Here is a 25,788-nt window from a genome sequence, read left to right on the forward strand (position 1 = left end):
ATGATTTTCAAAATTACCATTTGTTTGGCACAGGCTGAAGTGCTGAAACTGTATATCAGCATCCAAGGTTGGATAATAGTAGCTCTAACGGGCACTGGCTTTTATACTCTTGTACACACAGGAGCCAACCTAGCCCAGATTTATCAAACCATTTTGTAACCACAGGCTGAATCCATAAACTTATTATTGAACGCAGAGGAATGTAGGAATCTGACAGAAGAAGCCATTAAACCACAGTGTTTTAATCATCTAGGATTAGACAGAATCATTGTTTTTAATGCACAGACTTCCAGCACTAATACATTTTGAGATATTTCATCTATGATTTTAATAACTGCATCATAAAATTAAATGCCATCTAACAATCTGCTTCCAACTTCTAAGCAAATGGAATTTGCTCTCAAAGGCTCTTTTTATCCTAGTTGGTACTAGACAAAACTATATTGTATTGTGGCATAGCCAAAGTGGGCCAAGCAGTGCATCATTTTACCTGGAACACTGGTTCTTTCTGTCAGGAGTGCATGTAGGAGCCAGGCCCTGTGACTGGTAGGGCTTCGCAGGACTGGGGCTTTCCTAAGTTTGTTCTGAAGAGGCAAGACGCGGCCACACAGGTGAGGCTGATTGGTAACTCACAGCACCTGGTGGCAAGAGCTGGGAAGGGATATAAGGTCAGCATTTCCCTTTGGCTTTTTGCCACAGCAACACGCTTCCTGCCTTGCTGCGTTTGGCTTCTTGACTCTTTGCTTCCTGATCCTCGGACCCTTGGCTTCTTGACTCCTGGTTTCCTGACCCTTGGCTTCCCGACTCTCGTTCCTGCTCCCACCCCGTCGTCTTGCTCCCAGTCCCAACGTCCTCCGCCAGGACTTTGACTGCCTGTAAACTGGACCATGACACTTTCCACCTAATAAATTTTCAAAAACAAGCTTTGAAATTTGTGGTATGCCTCCTCCTATATAAAGAATTGGAGCTTCCTTTTACAGGAGGAACATTCTGGTTCTTAACAAGTCAGCAGCAGCTGGTGCCCCCCAAAATGGATAATGCCATTTTCTGCAGCAAAGTAGGAAAAGCCTCCCTCCACCCAAGCTGATCAAAGGCCAGACTCCCCTACCCAGGGGCGGAGGAAGGTGGTGTGATGGGGGTGGTCCGCCCTGTGTATCACCACTGAAGGGGGTGACAAAATGGCGGTTGCCACTCACTGCAGGACCTACAGTGCGCCCGAGCCATGCATCTCTCCTGGGAGTGACATGGTGGCTTGGGCGCCCACAGGCTCCACGCTGCCCCAAACGGTCCACCGGCCGCCTCCCCCTCAGCTGTAGGGCGGCTGAGTGGGAGGAGGCAGGCAGACTCCTCAGAGGCCCCGCGGAGCATCCTCTCCTGGCTCACCCTGCCCCATGGGCAGCTGGCTCTGCCTCGGGTGCTGGGCACGTGCGCTGCCCCAGGCGCCCGAACGGCTTGCTCTGCCGCTGCCCCTACCCACTCATGTTGTCATCAACAAGACCTATGCAAATTACCCATCTGGCCCTCAAGGTTGAAGAACCCTCCCAGAACTAAGTGAGAGGATGCTGGGATTATGTCTTCTCATTTAGTCCTGGGAAGTGTCCCAGCCAGCTGTGAAGGAAGCCTCTAAACAACATTGCTTTTTGCCAGGCCACCACTGCCCTCCCTCCCTGTACTCCTTGCAGAGCAATGTGAAGACGTTTGCCCACCCTACCCAAGGTCTCTAGCACCTCATAACATTGCACGGAACACTTGCATGAGAAATGGCACTTCATGTTTGTGCTGCAAAACCTGTGCAATTCCTTCCTTGAGAATCCAATTTTTGGTTTCTTCTGGCAAGTTCTTTGTTGATCTTATTGCTGGCCTCCTGCATATTATTTTTATTGGAAGCTGCTTCTATTATATTATTTGTTACACGATTTTAAAAAAAACCAAACATTTTTCTTGTAAAATGTTATGCAAGGGGTTGCCCTAAAAGACAGAGAAGAAATAAATATGAGGTGTTGTTTCTGACTTGACAAGCAACTTGAGCAAGCTCTTGGTTTTTTTGTGTGCTCCCTGGGTCAGGAGGAAACCTTTATATATCAAGCAAAATGAAAGAATGCCCAAGGGATTTCTGCCACAAGTGCATCTTGACACTTTAAAAATTCTTTATTACAATAAAATAATCAACATGCAAACACTCCCAACAATAAACCCTTAATAGGCCAAACCCTATGCAGTTTATTTCAAACATGCCAATTTTCAGCATTGATCTAATACAGGTAACTTTCACCTTACGCACATTTAACTTGTGCACATTTAGCTTTATGCACTTGGCAGAAATAAAAATGTAAAAGGGGTGGAAAGCAGGCAGGCATCAGGGGGAGGGGGAACTTTGGCAGTCCCACCCACCATCGTACCCAATGTATCTTGACTATGCACAATTTTTGCTTTACACGCAGTCTCCGAAATGTAACCCCCACGTAAGTTGAGAGCCACCAGAGTAACATGGGGGGGCAGCATTAAAGAGAAACATGCCAAATCAGTAGGTTTGAACTCTTGGATGTAGAACTTCAGAGTGGGGTGTGTCAGGGCATGTCAGGGGAGGCCATGAATCCACAAGAACCTAGCCCCAAGACCCCAAAACAGGCCCAGAGGCAAAATCCAGTGGGAATGAGCACCGAGATTGAAGAGGGAAGAATTAAGTTTCCCCACCTTCTGCCCTGGACAATGGGACATTGGATATAGCAGTTGTTCAGTCATGAATATCTTCTCGCTTCCCTGCCATCATAATTTGTTGCCCCATAGGATTGCTCCCTTAGTGGGCAAGTATGAAATGGAGAAGGGACGCGGGTGGCACTGTTGTCTAAACCACAGAGCCTAGGGTTTGCTGATCGGAATGTCAGCAGTTTGAATCCCTGTGACGGGGTGAGCTCCCTTTGTTCGGTCCCAGCTCCTGCCAACCTAGCAGTTCAAAAGCACATTAAAGTGCAAGTAGATAAATAGGTACCGCTCTGACGGGAAGGTAAACAGCGTTTTCGTGCACTGCTCTGATTCGCCAGAAGTGGCTTAGTCATGCTGGCCACATGACCTGGAAAAACTGTCTGCGGACAAACACCAGCTTCCTTGGCCTATAGAGTGAGATGAGCACCGCAACCCCAGAGTCGTCCATGATTGGACCTAACGGTCAGGGGTACCTTTACCTTTATGAAATGCAGTGAGCCCTAGTTGCTGATTAAACTGATGAAACCTTTCGCCTCCCTGCTTAGTTCCTCTCACAGCTGGCTGGAGCCACATTTATGGCTTTTGTTCTTTCCAAAAGCTTCAGCATAAAGGTGTCCTTGGGAATTTGGTAAGGAACGGGGGTGAATCCTTCCAAAGCAAATGATTTTGCTTCTAATAAAAAGCCTCATATTATTTTAAAACACAAAATTTATCTTCCTAAATTGAAAGTGTCAAAATGATTAGAGTTCCATTTTCTTCTCCCTCACCTGCAGGTCTAGCATCACAAATCTTTAAGACTCACCGTGCTGACCAGATCACGATCTCCAGCCTGCCTGCAGCAAAGCATAGGTCTTAGCTCTCTGGTATTCCTTATATTTCAAAACTGTCATGCAAAAAGCGTATCTACCTATTATATTTTCATGAAACATTTTGCAATTTTCTTAGAAGCCCTGGGACTTGTGAAGTTCAAATGATGTATTCTATAATTTGCTTTTTTAAAAAAAAAATCTATTTAGAAGAAACTAGATGATACTCATGCTCCCTTCCAACTCTACCATTCTATGTTTCTATGACAGCCTCAGCAGATAGCCAATTACTGCCCCATGCCTGTTTTCTTCCAACTGACCCTGGTATTTTGTTAATACATTGCCTCTGAAGGAAATATTAGGAATAGTTTATGAACTTTTTGCCCATGCACTTGACTTACTAGTCTCAACAGTACAGTTTCCCTTCCATTCCCAATTACAACTTCCCATCTTCTTAAGACTGTTGTATTTTACTCAAGAAGTTGCCATTGCCCTGAATCAGGAATTCCCACATATACAGAGCTGTCCTACAAAGGTTGTCTTGAGAAGGAAATGGACCCACTCCACAGTCCTTCCCCTCTGGAGCTTGCATCTTACCCTTAAACCAGCCACTGCAGTCTGATGACTGGACCACGGGCTCCTTAGAGGACCCTGATTCCTACATGGTATGGAATGGGCCTCCTGATGAGATGGCATTTGCAGGAGGCCATCTCCTGCAGAACACAGTGATCAGATATAAGGAGTGAAACAATATTTTAGGTATCCTGGTCCCAAGGTGTACAGGGCTTTGTACACCAGTACCATCAATGTAATTGTATAGTACAGCCAATGGAATTCTTTCAGAAGCAGGCTAACACGATGGCAATATTCTGGCTCAGTTTTTATTCTCTGATCCTGGCTAAGCTCAGTCTAGCTAAAATGACATAGGAAACAGCCACTTCACCACCATGCCAGCACTGGATCCCTCTGAGCACCTTTCAAAACTGAAGAGACATTGCTGTCAGTGCTGTGTTTAGAAGAGAAGCACATTAGACGAGAAAGATAGAGTGTGGGGATAGTTTGGCAGTGATGCATGAGAAAAGAATGGATGACCAAGATGAAATTCAGCTTCTGTTTTTCTATGTTTACTTCACATGTCTAGTTTGGCCTCCAGTGGGGGGATGGGGGGAGCAGAAAACACCTTTGCAGACAGACGTTAGAAACAAAGTCAGAGAGAGGGAGTAAAAGCATAATGTTCTCAGCCTTTTCCCCTTCTTTAAAAAAAAAAATGATTATCAAAAGTTTGTGTTAGGCTGCCATCTGGTGGCACTGCTAAAAAGAGAGCAAGAGATACTGTACATTATTTTTCCATTTGCTGGACAACTTGGAGCCAAAACAGACAAGACATAAAAGATCTGAAATCAGATCACTTATCAGGGAGACTGGTTTTTACTGAAGCAACATAATCTTCCCTGGTGCTGTTTTCCCCATCAATATTGCTCTTTCCCCATCCTCTCCAAATCTGCCATTAGACTTGCTAGAGGAAACTACAGGCGTGATATCGGTGCCTAGATTTTATTCCCCAGCAGGGCTCACACCAGGTTAAGATTGGGAAGGGAGTTAGAGTGCAGCGGGTCAGCTTTCTTCCTGCATTGACTGCTGCTGGGATCAAAATCAGAGCACCCTGCAACTGATTTAAAGTTTTAAAATGTTTAAAGATCCTGTTCATGGATCTGCTGCATCGCATGTTTTTTCCCCTTGGTGTTTTTAAAGGTACAATGTTTTAAATGCAGAGCAGCTTTTGTTTTATTCCATGTCATTAAAGCAATTATATCCCAGCCTTCTTGCACAGAAACACTATTCAGGGTGGCTTATAGCATTTAAAATTATAATAAATACAGTACAGTGGTACCTCGGGTTACATGCGCTTCAGGTTACATATGCTTCAGGTTACATATGCTTCAGGTTACAGACTCCGCTAACCCAGAAATAGTACCTCAGGTTAAGAACTTTGCTTCAGGATGAGAACACAAATCGTGCTCTGGCGGCGCGGCAGCAACGGGAGGCCCCATTAGCTAAAGTGGTCTTCAGGTTAAGAATAGTTTCAGGTTAAGATTGGACCTCTGGAATGAATTAAGTACCGAGGTACCACTGTAATATAAAACCAAGCAAGGAGATGGGAACAGCAGCTAAAACCAAGCATACAATATTATCTGCCACATACATACAACAAAAGCCTGCTTGGCAGGGTCAGAGGTGGGGACTATGTTGGATAACCAACAATGAGGATAGGGGAATCCTACTTTTCAGGGCAAGGTGAATCTGCTGTCTAGGTGCTTGCAGAATTCCTTGAAGGTATCACATCAGATACAATGGATGTGTTAATGGGCATCATCTCTGCTTTAAAAAAAAAACCCCGTAACGACCTTCTGTCATCAAGTAAGTGTACATAACACCCAATTTTGTGATCTGCAGCAAAGCACATTTCAATGTAACTAATTTTGAATTGCTATTAAGGAATGAGGCGCCATTTGCAAAGAAATACAGGTAGTACTGATTGAGAGGGACAAATCTGCTTCTGAACTTCAGACTCCAGCTCCAACTTCAGGTCAACCCAAATACAAGCAATCTTCTCAGAGAATTAGGTGGCAAACTCATCAGAATAGGCATGTGATTGGCTGCACCATGTTCAGCAGTAGGCCTGAGACCAAGTACCCATTTACGGCTTCTCCACTGCACACTCTAGTTTGCCAGATCTGGATCTACCATCAAACATGTAGCTCCAGCCCCACATTTCTAGGGAAATGACTGGCCACACCTGCCAGGTAACTCATAGCATGCCAGTGAGCTTGCATGTAGCAAAAAGCTCATGTAGGTGACAGTGAAGTATTGCAGATTTTCTGCAAATTGGTCCACACAACTGCCTTCTATAAAAAAAATTACCCACTGTGTTAACCTAGCAAGCTGCCAGTCAGGCCATTGGTCTGTCTACTCGTAAGTCAGTATTGTCTACAATGACTTGCAGCAGGTCTGTTGCAGCCAGTGCTCTTTTCCAGACCTACCTGGAAATACCAGAATCGAACCCAGAATCTTTTGCTTGCAAAGCATGTTCTCCACCACTGAGCTATGTGTAAAGCTGCCTTCAAAAAACAGGATGAGAAACAGAGGAAGTAGTACAGTGATAGGGAAGGAAAAGAAGGGCAAAAAGTAGGATGGAAGCCAACAAAGGAGATGGAGCAGAGAAACAAGTTACAGATGAGCAAAACACCACTCTTGGGGGTCCTTATCACTTCAGAATCAGTGGTTTGCAGCTTAAATTACTATCTAAGACAGGTAGCACTCACATCACCACCTGCTGAACCACCTGGAATTTATGCAAGTTATAATTCAGCCAACCAGCCAACAGGGAATCACACTAATTCATTTTTTGCGGCAATAAAAGCATGCCTAATCATTTTAACTACTGGTAGCGGCCAAAATAAAAGCCAAAGTAGCAATACTGAGCAAGCAGTTGTGCTCCCCGCATTAAGAAGCGGCATAAATTAAGCACACAGTAATCAGCACAGAGCATGACAGTATTATAAGAGTTAACATGTAATTACAATTGTTGTCTTTAGAATCCATTTCTATGTAGCTTAAAATATTACCACATTAAATGGAAGGGAATAGATTAAATGCAGAGCAGGAACTGAGAATAAATTCACAATGAATAATTTATCTGACAAACGTAGCCTGTTTCTCCTTGCTAAATATCTACAAGTATGATGCGACCCCCTCGAATTTGTAATTTAAATAGTCTGTCTCCCTACCCTTGAGATACTGTACAGATGGAATGATTTGTTTATTTAGTATCACAGAAGGACTGGTATTACTGAACATGTAATACATATGGGGTCACTGCTGAGGCATTTGAGCTAAAAAGAATCTGATTCTATATAGTGAAATAAAGCAAAATGTTTTTCTTTTTTTGTATTTTCAAAAACAGGAACAGAGAGCATATTTAACCCCCCTCCCCTCCCCTTGTCCCACTTACAACTTCATACCAAATACAGCAAGTATATATATACCATATGACTTCCCTTCCACACTTTTCCTGGTTCCTTTTGCTTTTCTACCACTCTGCGTAATCCACATCTTTTTAATCATCGCAAAATAAGATTAGGGCTTGTAGACACATTTCAATTTTGGCAGCACACTTATGACTGAGGATCTTCAGTGCAATTTGTGTTTCTATTACAGAGGACCCACCACTCAAACCACAATTTATTGCTGTTGGTTAACTGAGTTTATCCCCCTCTCTGTTGAGACCCTGTGTGATAGCCCAACAGTGACACAGGAACCTATTGGGTAGTGCCTGTGACATCTTTGGTTACAAGACATGCAACCTTTCCCTCCTCACAACACCCCACTCTGCAATATCTGTGCTTACTTGGGGTACTGATTTTTAAGGATTCCGTTCCCCACCCCGACGCCACAGACAAGGCATTTACTTGCTACAGGGTTTTGACAAGGATATGTCAGACTTTGGAATCTCCAGATATAACATTGCTGAGCTACTAAGTGGCAAATGTAGATTATATACACACATGTTAAAAAAAATTTTTTTTAATCATACAACAGAAGAATATAACAGGTTTTAAAATAGTGGAACACAGCATCAGTGAAAAACATCTTAGCTGCTGCTTGGGAAGGAGGGAAAGGCTGTCAATTAAAACTGAGTGGATGGCTGAGCATGGATGAGCATGTTCTCGCTCAGAGTAATAGAATTCTGAACAAGTGTTGACAAGCATGACTCCAAACTATGACTGTTGACAGCCAAAGTATAGATAGATAATCACAAAAGAATATAAATAATACACTTTCTCAGGAGTAAAAATGCTTATTAATTACCAATAAGATTTCACAAGACTGCCACTTACGTCTTTTAGTTCAGTAATGTGGATCATTCAGTGGCATAGCGTGGGTTGTCAGCACCCGGGGCAAGGCAAGTAATTTGCGCCCCCTAACCTGTGGATTTTAGCACTCGAGTCTCTTCCGCGCCCCCCCCAGATGTTGCGCCCGGTGCGGCCGGCCCCCCTTGCACCCCCCACGCTACGCCACTGGGCTCATTTAAACGGTCATTAGACCAAGCCCCATTTCTCCAAATCATTTTCTAATGGGGAACAATGCTGCAGACTTTAAAAAAATAATAAATGGCCCTGATTAAATTAGGTTTTGCAGCCTTCACTTCACTTTGCTGGGATGGGTACACAACTTAAATCATGAAGATTGCAAAGCAGTGGCTCTTGCAGAGGACGGCAGTTTGACAACACCCGTCTTCTAAATATTTGCACTGGCTACCTGCCTGTAACTCTGCTCTAAGGTCTGCACAGGGCTGATGTAACGGCACATAAACAACTTTGGTATTGGAAAAGCTGTTGATACACAGCTGCCATTTCCAAGCTGTGCACCATGAGAGAGACAAATCAAATCAAATCAGTCAAAATCAAAGGCTTCTATGAGCCCAAGTGTTATGTACTAAGCTTGAATCCTAGAACAATAGGCAAGTAGGATCCTAGAATGCAACAACTGATTGGGTTGCAGGAGAAGACCAATCAGGCTCCAGGAGGAAGTTAATCAGCCTATTAGGCTGGTAGGATCGTAGAATGCAACAACTGATTGGCCTGCAGGAAAAGACCAATCAGGCTGCAGGAGGGATGCAGAATCAGCCAATCAGACGGGACTCATTGTGTAAATAATGTACAGTGGTACCTCGGGTTACATACGCTTCAGGTTACAGACTCCGCTAACCAAGAAATAGTGCTTCAGGTTAAGAACTTTGCTTCAGGATAAGAACAGAAATCATGCTCCGGCGGCGCAGCAGCAGCAGGAGACCCCATTAGCTAAAGTGGTGCTTCAGGTTAAGAACAGTTTCAGTTAAGAACGGACCTCCGGAACGAATTAAGTACTTAACCCGAGGTACCACTGTATATAACAAGCCTGAGGTTTGGGGGGCAATGAAATCACTGTTTTACAAGCTGCAATAAAGAGCATGAAATCACTACAGGACTCAGAGTATATTTCACCGCGATTTGTATTTATATTTTGTTTTGAAGATTTGTTTCCTGACAGCTATTCAAATATTTCTCAAGGCAGCTTAAAAGCAACAGGTAATGCAACCTTTAACATTCCCTCTCCAAAAACCCACCTTTCTCTCTCTCTCTCTCTCTCGCTCTCTCTCTCTCTGTGTGTGTGTGTGTGTGTGTGTGAGAGAGAGAGAGAGAGAGAGAGAGAGAGAGAGAGAGCGCCAGAGTTCTCCAAATGATGGGTGGGAACAGAAGAAGTTTCCTATTAGGTTCTGCAGTCCAGGACAACTTGCAGTTGCTGCAGAGTGTTCTTTCCACTAGTCAAAGAGGGAAGCAAACTTCCTTCAGCTGCTTGTTCTCTGGCCAATGGAGGGGGCTAGAATGGCCTTTCCCTGGCTGCAATGTTCTTCCCAAGCAGCAGGGGGTGTGCTCTTCTAGTGACCATGTGCAGTGGTACCTCAGTTTACTAACTTAATCAGTTCCAGAAGTCCGTTCTTAAACTGAAACTGTTCTTAAACCGAAGAGTGCTTTCTCTAATGAGGCCTCCCGCCGCTGGTGCCCTTCCACTGTTCAGATTCCGTTCTTAGACCAAGGAAAAGTTCGCAAATGAAGACACTACTTCCAGTTTTGCGAAGTTCGTAAACCGAATCGTTCGTAAACAGGACTGTTCCTAAACAGAGGTACCACTGTATAGGGGAGGCTGATCACTCACTGCATCTCTGACTCTCACTAGCTCTCCAGCATCCCTGCCATCAGCTCTTGCTGGGGATGAGCAATACTGCCCTGACTCTGCATCAGGGATTATTGGAGCATTTGATGATCCCTTCCTATCCAGAGAAACAACAGGATGACCCAAATCTGCCTCTTGCAGAATTTTGTGGGTTTTTTTCCTTTGAGTTTTGCATCCCTCCAGTCCACAGGTGGAACAGTGAAACAACAGGGGCAGCTAATTCGCTCTTACTCATATGCATTTCATATATCAACCTTGGCAAATGTAAGGGTGTGAGTAGCCTAATGTTCAATTCAGGAAAAAGTGTGCTCTGGCTATAACACTTTGTGGAACGAGATTGGGGCGCTCTGCTATATGTGGAAATGCAGCAAAGGTATATTTTGTACCATGGTTCAACGAGGGCTATGCGCATTTTATGCATATATGCCCTTGCACTGTTACTTTCACATCTGATTCCTTGTAAATTGTACTTCCTGATTTTGTCTTAAATTCTGCAGAGATCATCAAACTCCTGATGGAGACAACTCAGCATCTCACATATAGGAATGGTGATCTTATGCTCACATTATTTATTTCATTTATTCTTCTACTTCATGAAATGTATACACCACTTGATTGTTTTTTTAAAAAAACAACCCTCAGGACTTACGATATTATGCTGCTACACCAGAAGAATGGGTGACACAGGCATCCCCAAACTCGGTCCTCCAGATGTTTTGGGACTACAATTCCCATCATCCCTGACCACTGGTCCTGCTAACTAGGGATGATGGGAGTTGTAGTCCCAAAACTGCTGGAGGGCCGAGTTTGGGGGTGCCTGGGCTGACATAGCCAATGCATGCTCAGTCCAGGAAATGGGAGGCAGGGGGACACACATCTAGAAAATACAAAACCCAGTACTCTTGGAAACATACTTTAGTAATGGGGAATGATAGGTTGGAACTAAGGATTCCACCCTCAAGACTGTTCCTGTGTTTTGCTTTAATTTATCCTGTTCAATCTATGCTAGTTTATTCTTCAATAAATGTAAAATATTAAAAACCAGAAAGTTAGAAGGATTACATTATTGGATGTGAACAGGTACTGTCTATTTTAGAGCTCTTATTGCTTCTCTTCTAACATCTCAACCCTAAATCTTTCCAATGGTCTATACACCTGCATTGCTGATGTGATGCTTCTGCAATGCTGGGAAAATTCTGGCACAGTTGTCTATATGCTACATCCATAGCAATTGTTTGCTGCCACAGCAGTTTTTTATGAATAGGCTATTAGATATTCTCCATTAATGAACACTATAAAGTAGATAAATTATACTTATTATTATTTTTTTACAAAACTACCGCTATTACAGTTTTTAACTCTAGGGGAAGCAGAAGGTAATACTTACAGATTATCAGTTGCAATTAACTCTTCAAAATATTCCCCAGGTGCAGGGATGAATATCAAGACAACTACGCTCATCATGAATGCATAAAATGATTGAAAGGTTTTTTTTTCTAATTAACATAGCGAGGCCCTGCTGCGCTATTGCCACTAAAGGCTTATCAACGTATCTGAAGAAATGATAATGAGCCATTTTAATTCACAGACTACAGAGATTCATCTTGGCATAATATTTTAATTAATTAAAAGTTGTGCCTATAAAAGGAGGGAAGCGAGTGTTCTTTTCAACGGATCCATTTTGCTCCCCTTGTGACTGTTAAAAAACAGGAACTTTGGGGAGTTCATCATTATTATTTTTACCAAGGATGGGAGGAACTAACTGGTCTCAAATCAATGAAGAACCTGATAAAAGTCCACAAAATTCTAAAAGTGATCATGAATCTTAGTTGATTATGAAAGAGAGTCACTCACCAATATTATTTGCTCTTTGGATCTGACACCCAGACATAGCTGTCAACTTTTCCCTTTTCTTGTGAGGAATCCTATTCGGAATAAGGGAATTTCCCTTTAAAAAAGGGAAATGTTGACAGCTGTGCACCCAGAGATTAATGCATGAAGCAGGGATTCGAAAGTTAACAGGGCTGCCTCATCTAGGGTTATTACAAATGAGCAACTTTGCTTATACATGTAGTCAGGTAAAAAGTCCACTTACTGGGCTCCTACAAGACTACCTTGTCCCTCCACCCCAAGGATCATCTGTGCCCTTGAAAACTGTCTGGACTTACAACAATTTAATTGGTGAAAAAATTCCCATTATTTCCCTTTCTGAGCTTTGAAAAGTTTCATTTTTTCCCCCACACCAAGCAGCTTTTAAAAGCACAAGGGATCTGCAAAAAAAAAAAAAAAAAAAAAGCCAGGCAGCCAATTTCTCTCTCACACACACATACTCTGTGATGCTGCTCTGCAATTAAGAAAGAAAACATCAAGCTAGCTAATCTTTCACTTCTTCCTCAGATCTCCCCTGAGGCAGGGCTTTCCTTAGGGAATAAGGACACCTGTTTCAAATACCGCCTGCCTTTAAAGGTGAGAGTTTGAAGGGTGTGGTTTCCAGTCTCATATCTGCTGATGGAAATGGAGTACATAAGACAAAATAATGCTAGTTAGCTTGTCAAGGCAGGGAGGTCAAGGGATCCATCGTTCTGCCCGGACGCTGAGGTCCAGCGCTAAGGGCCTTCTGGCAGTTCTCCAACTGCGAGAAGCCAAGTTACAGGGAACCAGGCAGAGGGCCTTCTCGGTGGTGGCACCCGCCCTGTGGAACGCCCTCCCATCAGATGTCAAAGAGATAAACAACTACCTGACATTTAGAAGACATCTGAAGGCAGCCCTGTTCAGGGAAGTTTTTAATGTGTGACATTTTAATGTATTTTTAATCTTTGTTGGAAGTCGCCCAGAGTGGCTGGGGAAACCCAGCCAGATGGGCGGGGTACAAATAATAAAGTAGTAGTAGTAGTAGTAGTAGTAGTAGTAGTAGTATCATTCATTTCCTGCCTTATGGTTCTGGTGGTTATGGGCCTAACCACTGAGGGGAGGTGGCCTGCCTTGTTATCCGTGTTACACATTGCAGTGGCTTCTCAAGACCTTGGTACTAGCCTTATTAACACCAAACATGGAAAGGGACTTAGCTGCATATCTTAAGGGTGTGTGTGTGTGTGTGTGTGTGTTTTGAAGTGTGAGAATCCTTATGAATGGCAGGCCATCTTGTTTTAGCCTATTCAACTGTTTTATAAATGGTGCAATGCTTGCATGCCTATTTTGTAAATTGTAGATTTATAGAGTTGGACTATGGTCATCTAGTTTAACCTCAGGAATCTTAGACCCAACATAGGGCTCGAACCTACAAATCTGAGATTAAGAGTCTCATGCTCTACCAACTGAGCTATCCCAGGCTAGAACATCTGAGCTACACATAGTTGTTGTTTTTAAAAATAAAAGGTTAAGGGACCCCTGACCATTAGGTCCAGTCGTGACCGACTCTGGGGTTGCGGCGCTCATCTCGCTTTACTGGCCAAGGGAGCAGGCGTACAGCTTCCGGGTCATGTGGCCAGCATGACTAAGCTGCTTCTGGAGAACCAGAGCAGCGCACGGAAATGCCGTTTACCTTCCCACCAGAGTGTACCTATTCATCTACTTGCACTTTGACGTGCTTTCGAACTGCTAGGTTGGCAGGAGCAGGGACCGAGCAATGGAAGGTCACTCCATTGCAGGTATTCGAACCACCGACCATCTGATCGGCAAGTCCTAGGCTCTGTGGTTTAACCCACAGCACCACCTGCGTCCCTTTTTTAAAAAAGTACTCAGATTTTAATGTCCTTAAAGGCTAAGTTTAAGAGAATCATTCAATACTTCTTGTTACCTGTAAAGCAGACCAGTGCTTTAGAAGATTAAGGAATTAGAATTCAAAACTAAAATCAATCTAGTAAAGACAGCTGGAGTGTTCTGGCTTAGATACACAATAGCTCAGCAGCTGTTCATGAATCCCTTCCCTGTGTGAAATTAGCAGCAGTAAGCAAGTATTACATGCATCATTCTTTCATATTCCAGCTTGAATTTGTGTAACCAAATAATTAAATATTTTAGGCTGTTAAGGCACTGGCACGCAAAAGCTACAGCAGTCATTATTCCATTGCAGGATCTGATCCTGTAAACAACATACAGGATTATTTCCACGTACAAAAGGGATTCTGGTGTACACAACTGTGTGCAGGGTCATCACTGTACAAAGAGCTTATGTAAAATGTTCAAAATTACATTTGGAGATGATGGAATCGCTGGCCAAAATTCATGTTCCTATTTTTTTTGTTGGGTGCATAACTTGAGCTGTTGGGTTTTATGGAAGATTCATTCTTTCAACATCTGTATGTACAGTTGTGCCTCTGTATTTGCAAAAGTTTTATGACATATGGGCATGTTAGCAGGGAAGCTGTTTCCACCAATCACAAAGTGAGGGAGCGTTTTGCTTTATTTATGCATTTTGGGCTGTTGCTAAAGACATAAGGAAAAAAAGAAGCTGAAGTTGGTGAGATGTTCTTCATGCTATGGATGTAATTTGGGTATCTATCTTTAAGGATGCATCTAATAGCAATGCCAGGTTGCAAACCTCAACCTTTTAAACCTGTTTACTGAGTAAATAATAGTTTTATTTACTGGTTGAGTGCGGTAAGACTTCCACCAGAGCCTTCCTGTTTGCTTTCTCTTAAGTCATACTAGCTTTTTAAAAATGCTATGTTCGTTTCAGGATGGTTTCCACACACATTCCCCCACCACCACCATCATACCTTATGATCCACCTCAAATCTGCTCCTTCCTATTGAAGCCTTGTAGATAGCTACTAAAAAGTCAGGGTATCATTTCTCAGTTTAGAAGCTAAAAACAAGCGTAAAAATTCAGGTATTTTGTTGTTGTTACTGATAGTTATACATAGCTCTAGTTCTAACAAGGGTCTGAACTTTATTATCTGACTTCCAATGGCAGGTATTGTAAAGCCTTCCCTAATTAAATATATCTGCCTTGATGGTATTCCAAGATCAGGTATACCAAGCTGAGTGGTGAACTGTGAAAAAAGTGTTGGTGATGGTAGCACTTTAAACAGGATTTGGCCGATGGAAAGCTGGATCTAGATTATGTGCTGAGGATGTGATGAAGGCGGCCTGCATAGTGCTGGCTTCTTTATTTTATTTGATTGATTGATTGATTGATTGATTGATTTCATTTATATTACACTTTTCTTTCCAAGGATCTCAAGGTGGCATAAATGATTCTCCCCACTCCACTCTAAATCCTCACAACAACCCTGTGAGGTAGGTTAGGCTGAGAGGCAGTGGTTGGCTAAAGGTCACCCAGGGAACTTCATGACCATGTGGCTCCAACCACTACACCACACTACCCTGAGCCAGTGCTATGGGCTGACTGGCTGAGAATGTTTGCTGGCAATCGTTTTCAGTTACAATTCCAACCCCTCCCCTCACCACCCCCAGCAGTCACAGTGTTTTAATCGACTCTGTTTTCCTGTTGCTGTTTTTCTTTTTCTTTCCACCTTTGCCGTTGATGTTGAATGCTGAAGAGGGCATTTTGTGGGCCAAGTCGCTTCTCCCAAGCACTTATGTAGAATTCCAGATGGGGACAATGTACCAAATAGTCAAATCAATTATTTAAGTGTTCAGAAATTTGTGCATAATATATATAGACACCGTTCTGCAAATTTATTTGGATATGTTTCTTTTTAATTTATGTGGTGGGAGGAGAAATATGTCTTCCTCCTCTTTTACTAAAATTCTGTATGAGAACATACTATATCCAAACACCTTTAATCCTTTTATATCTCCACCCCAGCCCTGTGCTGAGTTGCTGTTTAAATAGCTTTTAAAATACTGATTCCTGATGATGGCAGTACTTGGCTTTGCTTGGCTGCACATCCTACGTGGTTACTCATCAGTACATTGAAGAAAAGGACCAACAAAGCTTTTTCTTTGAGATTTGACCTGGAGACACCGAAGAACATAATGCTGTTGAATGAAAGCGACAGAGGTGTCGGAGGGAAGAAAGCAATGTTGGGTAACAGTTCGAGTTGGACTCGGCTGGAGGAGACTAGAGTTGAGAGCACCTGAATAAGTTCTTTGGAGTAAGGCGCCATGAGCCCCACAGCTTTGTTGTTGGCATCAAGCTTGGATTGGCAGGCTCTGACACAAGGAGGATGAGAAGGAGAAAAGTGGGGGGTGAAAAGTTTGAACCTGGGTTGGAGGAAGAGGGAATCTCCCTTTTCCACCATTACTTCAGCCCCTTGGAAGGGGGAGCAATGATGCCAGTTCTCCCTTCAGAGAGCCTCAATGGAGGCTGTAAAGGTAAAGGTAAAGGGACCCCTGACCATTAGGTCCAGTCGTGACCGACTCTGGGGTTGCGGCGCTCATCTCGCTTTATTGGCCGAGGGAGCCAGCGTACAGCTTCCAGGTCATGTGGCCAGCATGACTAAGCCGTTTCTGGCGAACCAGAGCAGCGCACGGAAACGCTGTTTACCTTCCCACCAGAGCGGTACCTATTTATCTACTTGCACTTTGACATGCTTTCGAACTGCTAGGTTGGCAGGAGCAGGGACTGAGCAACGGGAGCTCACCCCATCGCGGGGATTCGAACCGCCGACCTTCTGATCAGTAAGTCCTAGGTGTTATGTACTGAAGTTCTCACCCTGGGCCAGCAGGGGGATACTGTAGATAGTTTTCACTCAGGTCCACATATGCAAGTAAGGGATTGAAAGTGACGTTCAGTGATTGGATAGTTACAGAAAATGGTTACTGTTGCGTTCTAGTGGAGCTCTATATAAGCAGGCTGGCTGAACCCTTCAGTTCAGTTCAGTTCTGGCCTGTGAATAAACAAGAGCTGTTTGAAGAATCGCTGTGTCGTCTGATATGTTCACCCACAACTTAACACTAGGCTCTGTGGTTTAACCCACAGTGCCACCGCGCAGCTTTAATCAGCTGAGGAGGGAGGTGGCAGCTTATGAACAGGAGCCTTGTTGCCTAGAGCTAAATGGAGTGTGCCCTAGCAATCCCAACTTTCCTGGAAGGCAAGAGAGCTCTTGTCTTTAAAACCTGAGCAGGATAGGTAGGGAAGCTTACTGGGACATCTTTGTTGCTTCTGTCCCCTTCTGAAGTTCTCGTGCTGCTCCTGAACTCCTGAACCATGTCTGCTGCTGAGACTGTATTGTTACTTGCCTGAATAAATATATTTTTCTTCTAAGTAAGAGCCTCTGCTTAGATACTTTGGGGACAGGAGTCAGGCAAAATATGATAATTGGCAGCTGCTTGAAACCGCCTCCACATAGTGGTTGCTTTTCATGATGAGACATTCTATGTCCGCAGTATAAAGATCAGCCTGTAGGGGTTTTGCTCTCTTTGGTACTCAAATTGCTGTGGGCCAGCCCTCAGTTTAGAATGCTTCAAGGGGTATGACTTGGCCATGTTGTGGGTGGGGCTTGCAGATTTCCTTAAACGATACTCTGCCTGTCCTCCCAATAATTCAGCAGTAGAACTTTCCAGATAGCTGTGAAGCATTTCTGAAGGAGGCTCATGGTAACAGCTGAAACAATTGGAAAAACCCATAAAATCATAACCATTGAATGGGGGCTGATCTGATCTGCTTGGCAAACCGGTACCCCTCAAATTGCTTGCCACATAAAACAGCTTCTTCAAAAGGGCAGTTTCAAATGGATTTAATGTAGCAGCCATGCCATGCAAATAATTATCTAGAAAAAAATCCAAATCACCTATAGGTGTGAATAGCCATTTATATTAGGACACCATATATTGTGGAATAATCTAGTGACTAATAATGCTCTACCTGAGACAGTTCTTGATCTCTTGTGAGAGACCACAGCTTTCACAGAATGTTACAGTGCACCTGCTGTTAAGGGTGAGTAATTTGTTATGAATGCAATCCATAGAGCAAGGTCAAGTAATGAAGAAAACAGAGAGGGAGTTATGTAATAGCCGTTCTGCCACTGTTGAGCTTCCTCCCCTGGCTGGTCTAACAAAGTAAAGAGCGTCATATTTTGTCTGGGACCTGAGAAGAAGATAGCTCCAGATATTTTTCGCTGTGACTAAACCAGTGCTGCAATTGCTCACCTCTCTGTGAGATACGTGACACCTTGCGTGTACTGAACACTCAGTAGCCAAGTACCATAGACCGGAAACCGGTGCAGGTTTCTTAAATAAAATATTAAAGAAGTAAGTAGGTAGAAGACTATCTTGCCAAGGGAAGGTGATTCTTTTCCTTTTCTATGATATGGTGCCCATGGATTTGTTATTGAATCTACCATGAGAATGTCAGGTGTAAAGAAGACTTTGTATGTGTGCAGATTATATTTGTTTTATTTTCTGTTGTATGGCAAAAGCCGGTTGTTTGCACTTCAAAGTGAATAATGTGAGTTTAAAGCTTGTTTTATTAGTTCTTACAATATGAAATTGCTTCTGTTACATTTCAGTGTTCTACTTAGCAATGTTTTGAAGATAAACTTGTGATTGCTTCCACTGGGTGGCAATAATAGACAAGTCATATGACCTGACCAGCCAATGCTGTCATTTTTTTTAATTAGTTCTAGCAATGCACTCTGTTCCATTCTCCTGAAAAAAAGCGAGATGCACTGAGTTAGCTAGCTATAGAGCTAATTTGTATAGTAAGTTGAAATTTTGAAATATCCGTGTTCTTTTTGATATACATAGTTTTTGTAAACCAGATTTCACAGAGGTTGCCTTCCAAAGTCTACACATAGTTTTTGATGGTGAGTTGTGCCACTGTCAAATGATGGAGTACCAGATCTTTTGTGGGGAGTTTCAGAATGTCTGCATTGAAAATGAATAAAAGGATGAGTTTAGTGTCCAAAGGAATATTTTGATTGGCAACAAGCCCCACCTAATGCATGTTTATAGAGACGTGGATCTAAAAATGAATGGGAGGGGGGGAGGAAACAAGACTCTTTGGGTCCTATAGGGACTCTGTCACATGCAAACAAATACTATGGAAAGTTTTGTGCCTTATGAATTATTATTTTCAGTCATTAATAATTATTAATATTTTTTCTTACCATGCTACTTGGTTAATGACAATGTGATACAGGCCAGAAAGTCGAAAGAAAACAAAAGCAATCAGATCTATGACAATAACTTTAAAAATACAGTAATTTATCATGCAAGATAGATAGTTTTTGTTGTTGTTCAGTCGTGTCCGACTCTTCGTGACCCCATGGACCAGAACACGTTAGACACTCCTGTCTTCCACTGCCTCCCGCAGTTTGGTCAAACTCATGTTGGTAGCTTCGAGAACACTGTCCGACCATAGCAGCATCTATTTTTATTTATTTGGCCCTTCATCAAAGCTTCCACCTCTCTTTTGTGTGAACAACAGTATACCTGAAGAAGTGTCTTCACCCCCATCGTTCAGCCCAGACATTGAGGTCCTCCTCCAAGGGTCTTCTGGTGGTTCCCTTTGCGAGAAGCGAAGTTACAGGGAACCAGGCAGAAGACCTTCTCGGTAATGGCACCCTCCCTGTGGAACGCTCTCCCTTCAGATGTCAAGGAGATTAAGAACTACATAACTTTTAGAAGACACCTGAAGGCAGCCCTGTATTGGGAAGTTCTTAATGTTTGATGCTTTATTATGTTTTCTATATTCTGTAAGCTGTCCAGGGTGGCTTGGGAAACGCATTATTATTATTAATTTTATTATTATCATCATCATCTAAATGCCTTTATAATTGTTACATCCTCCCAACAAATCATATCCTACGGTGCTAAGCAACCTTGTTTATTGAAATTAATTACACTTCCTTCTAAATAGTCGTGGCTAAACGTGTCAACAAACCTACTCTTTTTACCATAATGTATTTGCTGATGGCAAGATTTGGCAAAGTTTGCTAAAAAGATGCACCATAAACTGGTCAAACTAAGACATCTCACTAATCAACATTAATGCGCTCCAATTGGCAATGTCAATGTATTTCTTCGTTTTGGATGTGAGGCGTTAACATGTTCAGCTTTTCTCAAGCTTGGTAAATTTCAAGCTGCAGCAAGCGCATAGGCACAAGAGTAAAATTTCTTCTTTAATTTAATCCCATTGACTTTAATGGGATTTGTCTAGCTAGTAATCCCCTTTCAGGTAAATCTCTGAATATTGTGAATGCCTAGCTACAAACTTGCCAGTCTAAAAATGATTACTAAATCTAAACCCCATATATAATCAGGCTCTCTGGTGATGCCCCTTGCTCAGCGCATTGAAATCCCTGTCTCCTTATTCTGAAGAAGGGAGGAGGGGGTCTCTCCATTGCATGATACCCCCCTTCCCTTCCTCTGATTTCAGAGAGTGGGGAGAGGCAGGGTCTGCATTACCTTGAGCTTTGAAGCAGAAAACTGCTCAATTTGAACTAGTTCTGTTTCTGCCTGCTCAAGATCCCACTACAAAATGAAAAACATCACTCCAGTTCCTCATATTCTCTGGCATATACATGCGTGGGGAACCACTGACCACAAATAAACACTGGCTAGTAAGCCAAGCCAAAATTTGTCAATTTTGGAGTATTATTTTTCAACACCTTTTCATGCTGCATAGTAGTTGTCCTTATTGCTGCTTCTGTTTCGGTTTTCCTTCTAGCATACTAAAGAAAGGGACACAATGCTTGTGATTTATTGCCACTTGCAATTTACGCCCTTTTCCAGGCATGTGATTATTAAATCTATACAAGATCAGTGTGCACCTTAAATTTCTTGACCATGCTGCAGTACTACAGACAGTTTGTGCACATCAAAATCCCATTGATTGTAGCTATTCACAGAGAATGGTATGGCAGAAGGCAGACAAAGACTATATTCAATCAACAGCCTTACTCAAAAGCCGGGACTAAAGTGATGCCAACATGGGATTCCCAAAGGCATGCTAATACTAATGCTTAATCCTTCTGCTTTTGAACTGCAACACCATCCTAAGCCCATATGGGGAACATGCATGGAGCAGGGGAATAGCCAAGCCCCCCCGATTCTCACCTGTAGTTAAACACAATTAACATGGATTTATGGGGCTGCCTTTGAGGATGGGTTAGAACCTGTAGCAGTTGGAGAGTGCCCAGACTGCTGACAGAGGCAGGATGGTCCAAACGTATAACACAAAATCTAGCATGACTGCACTGGCTACCAATGAATTTCCAGGCTAATTTCAAAATGCTGGTTTTGCCCTATAAAGCCTTGCGTGGCTCAGAACCCCAATACCTCAAGGACTGTCTTTCCTCACACGTACTGACCCAGACCATGCAACCATCATTTGTAAGTCACTTTGGGTCACCTCTGTGAGGGAAGCAAGAGAAGAAGAAGAAGAAGAAGAAGAAGAAGAAGAAGAAGAAGAAGAAGAAGAAGAGGAAGAAGAATAATTAATAGAAGTAATATCTCTCTACCACTTGAAGAACCCAGGGTGTGTTTGTGTGCAATGGCCTGAGAGGACCTGTAACCTGGAGTGTGCATTTTTCAAGTTGTATCTCTTCCAGGATCCTGTATCTCAGAAACAGGAACTTCAGTGGCTGAATGCAGCCCCACAGGCCTCTCTCCAACCATGCCCGCTAAATATGTTTAACACCAGAGTGACAGAAGCAAACCCATTTTTATTCCATAGTCATGAGATTATACGATAATTTTAGTGATTTAAAATGCGAAACTTGTATGTGTTCATTTTTTAAATTATTTTAAACCAGGGTTGGGAAACTGGTTTTGCTTGTTTTGTTTTTTACTCTAACATAGGACTGATGTAGAAGCAATTATTTGTTTGTTTAAATTTTGTATATATAACAACAACAAGAAAAAGCATCGCCAGCTCACATTAACAATAAAAATGTTCCATCAGTCCTGACTTAAACATATGATGTTGTAAGTTGCTTACCTGCGTGAAGAGAGGCATGCACAGACAGAAGCCTAGAAGTCACAGGACAAGCAGAAGTGCGGATGAGCCCTAAGTCTTTATCAAGCCCTCCACTATGACCCCAAGGTCTCATTTCTAGTCAGTCACTGCCACTTCAGACCCTATGGACAAGATGACCCCACCCTTCCAACTCTTCAGTTCTATGATTCTTTGGAGCTCCTTACAACTCTTTTTTGTTTTAACATTCCTGAACAATTTAGTGTCATCAGGAACTTTATGTTTGTTTTTTGTGGTTTTTTTGAATTTGCATTTTATTTATTTGTTAACATTCTTATATTACATTGGTAAACGTTGTCATATTACATTACAGGACTTACTATAATATTATTTCCAACATGTATACAAAAATTATATACAAATTTTATTTACCTAGAAAGAAAATGAAGAAAAAAGAAGAAAAAACAAAGATATAAAACAAAAACAAAATTTCCCCCCAAAATCATATACATACCAACACACTAGACTTCCTGTCTTTCCCGTTTTATATTCCTTTTTTAGAAATGAATGTACTCTTATTATTGTATAGTTCTTTACATATTATCTAATACGTTCCTTATCAATATGTGCTCTTAATCTTATTTCTCAACTCAGTCATACTCCAACAGCAATCAAATGCTAGCAAAGATAGCGAACCTTTACTGTATTTTTGAACATATGTTTTATATCTATCCCACTTTTTCATAAATTTTTGTTTTGAATTGCCTCTCAGGGTATTTGTTAACTGTGCCATTTCAGCAAATTCTTGTAGCTTGTAATGCCAGTCTGTTATTGTGGGAGCTTCTTGTTCCTTCCACCCCTTTGCCACCAAAGTCCGAGCTGCGGCCGTTGCATATAAGAATACCTCCCTAAAGGCCTTCGCGATGTCCCTGCCAACAATGCTTAACAGAAATGCCTCTGGTCTTTTTAAAAAAGTTATTCCAAACATTTTTTTCAAACTTTGTTACCTCACAGCACACCTTAATTCTAGATCATTTATGTTATGAACAAGTTAAAAAGCACTGGTCCCCATACTAGTTCATAGGGGACTCCGCTTTTTATATCTCTGCATTGGGAGAACTGTCTATTTATTCCTACTCTGTGCTTCTTGTTTCTTAACCAGTTACTGATCCATAAGAGGGTCTAAACCCCACTGAAGGTTCCCAGTGTGGCTCCCAGTGGGGAAACACTTTAGCCATAGTCTAAATCAGGCATAGGCAACCTCGGCCCTCCAGATGTTTTGGGACTACAACTCCCATGATCCCTAGCTAACAGGACCAGTGATCAGGGATGATGGGAATTGTAGTCCCAAAACATCTGGTGGGCCGAGGTTGCCTATGCCTGGTCTAGATTGACTGGCAGTGACTTTCCTGGATTCCATTGCTGAACTTACATTAGTATTGAGCAAGTGAGTGCAAATGATTGAAATGCTGCTCTAATTTATATATATATATAACCCCAATCCCTATTGATTCTGGAATAAATTACACTGGCGTTACTGAGTACAGCATTTTAAGTTCTATGAGGAGAAAATATTTTCTAAAATTAGAAGAAAACGCAGCTACCTTTTATAAATCCCTCTGATTATTAAATTTAGTGATGTGCACTTCCTCCATCACTTTCTCTTACACAGAGTAACTTATTGTGGTAGACATTAAGCAGAACTACTTTCTGAATGTTATTCCTTGTTCTGACTCTTCTCTCTGCTGCTCTCCCATAATGCAGTTTTAAGTGAGGTTGGGGATGTTTGCTGTGGAAAACAAGAACCTTGTGTTAATTACATTTTTTTTAATCAGGCACATAGACTGAGCTTTGTTACTTATTGTACAGACAAGTTAATATTTCTACAAAAGATGGTGTTCCATGAAAAACAGTAAATTCATTTTCATAAAGAAGAATCCATAGTGAACCAACCTTGTTCAATCCTATTCAATTAAACTGTTGTACTGATTTATTTTGAGCGCACTGAACCAGATTATTCATAGAATTCCTCTTCATCAATACTGCTGCTATCCTTGAATTACATACCATTGGCTTGTAGTTCTAGGCAATTAACTATCTTCTTTGTAGGAGCTAAAAATGCTTCACTTGGGCTGCAGTTCTATTCACACGCTTTATCAGGAGTAAGCAGTCACTGAGACTTACTTCTGAGTAAATATATATATAGGACTGAACTGTTAGGAAGTAACCTTTCTGATGTCTGAAATGCAATTAAAGACTTGAACATTTTGCATGTTGTAGAGCTTTGGAAACAATGATGGGACGATTTTAGGGGAACTTAAGGCAATTTCATTCAAACTCTGTGACTATTTGATTCATACAATTCTACCACAGCTCTCTCTATATAGGGTAAATGAAGCAGCAGGCAGGTTGCATTTATCCTATGTTGAGATGAAAAGCTGATTATGTAGCTGAGTGCAGATAAAGGGGAAACCTCTCAGAGATTAGGTTTTGCTCTCCATGTGCCCTACATTTCTGATTGACATAATCATTTCATAGTGGTTACTTTGCACATTGCCTTTCCTTCTCTTTGTAGGAATAAATGTATGTGGTTTACTTCCTTTGGAAAATAATAAACTACAAGAGACCCCTCTTGAACGTAAGGACTTACAATATCCAGAAGCAATATTTTAAGCTTGCCTTAGAGGCTATGGCCACAATCCGAACATCTCTGTTATTTATTTTACAAATATGTATCCTGAACTTTAGTATTTCCAGGGCAGCTAACAATAATGATCATATTTACCCTTGAACAGTAGTCCCTGGTGCTGAACTGCAAACTCTTTGAAGCTACCACATTTCAGAACTAGTGGCAACCACAACTCCATTCAACACCTGGAATTAACTATGGTTTTCTTCACTGTGGTCTTTAGTTTAAATTTTTGTTCTTGAAGCTCCCCTTTGGACATGCCACTTTCTCTTTGCCTCAGCTTCCCACTGTAAAATGGGAATACTAATGGTGTGCTTTCAAAAAACTGTTGTGAGAATTAATAAAAACTATAAGCCAGTGAGCATACAGGCAGCAATATATACATTGTTTTTAACTTTTGTAGGTGATTATGAACATCAAGAACAATTTATGTAGAAGTAATGCGGTCTGAGAATTGTCGTTAGTGCTGCACATTTACCTTGGAAAGTACTTTACATTTTTTTTAAGCTATAAGTCGCTCAGCTACTTTGGGAGGGACCTGTTTGTTACTTTTTCTAACACAGCTAACACATTATATACCATATAAATAATTATGGGGCAAGGCACACCCACTAAGTGTGTTTTTGTGTTGATACTCTTGGGGGGGTGTCAATCCTGTGGACTGTTCAGTAAAATAAATACTAAAAGATCACCCTTTAGAGAGGATTTTGTCCTTCTTTACTAACCAAAATTCCAAAACCAAAAGCTCTCAAAATGTTTATTGTGTGAGTTTGTGTTTTAGCATGAACTGAAGAAAGATCCTGCACAAACATACTCTCTGGAGTAGCAGGAAGATGCGGTGCTCTGGGAGACCTTTCAAGAAGGCGTGGTGACTGGCTCCTGAATAGGCCCTCATACATAAACGTCTCCTGGAGTCTGCTATGGGCGCCTGTGTCCCTATCCTGGGGTCTGTCACCCACTGCGCCCGCCCACCATTGGTTCGTCTGGCGT

At 42.1% G+C, this 25,788-nt stretch overlaps 2 long non-coding RNA genes across 2 annotated transcripts in view; one reads left to right on the forward strand and one right to left on the reverse strand.

The window, feature by feature from the left end:
* LOC310767021 overlaps window positions 1–25,788 on the forward strand; it is a 962,895-nt gene that overhangs the window by 766,988 nt on the left and 170,119 nt on the right. The gene's annotated exons all lie outside the window — the stretch shown is intronic.
* On the reverse strand, window positions 22,402–25,724 carry LOC310763994. Its single transcript, XR_014548949.1, has 3 exons — window positions 25,613–25,724; window positions 24,895–25,085; window positions 22,402–23,898 (listed from the first exon to the last, which is right to left on the reverse strand). It is a non-coding gene; the product is annotated as an uncharacterized lncRNA (long non-coding RNA).

The sequence above is a fragment of the Podarcis filfolensis genome (genome assembly GCF_964270895.1).
Source record: "Podarcis filfolensis genome assembly, chromosome: 1".
Taxonomy (NCBI): Eukaryota; Metazoa; Chordata; class Lepidosauria; order Squamata; family Lacertidae; genus Podarcis; species Podarcis filfolensis.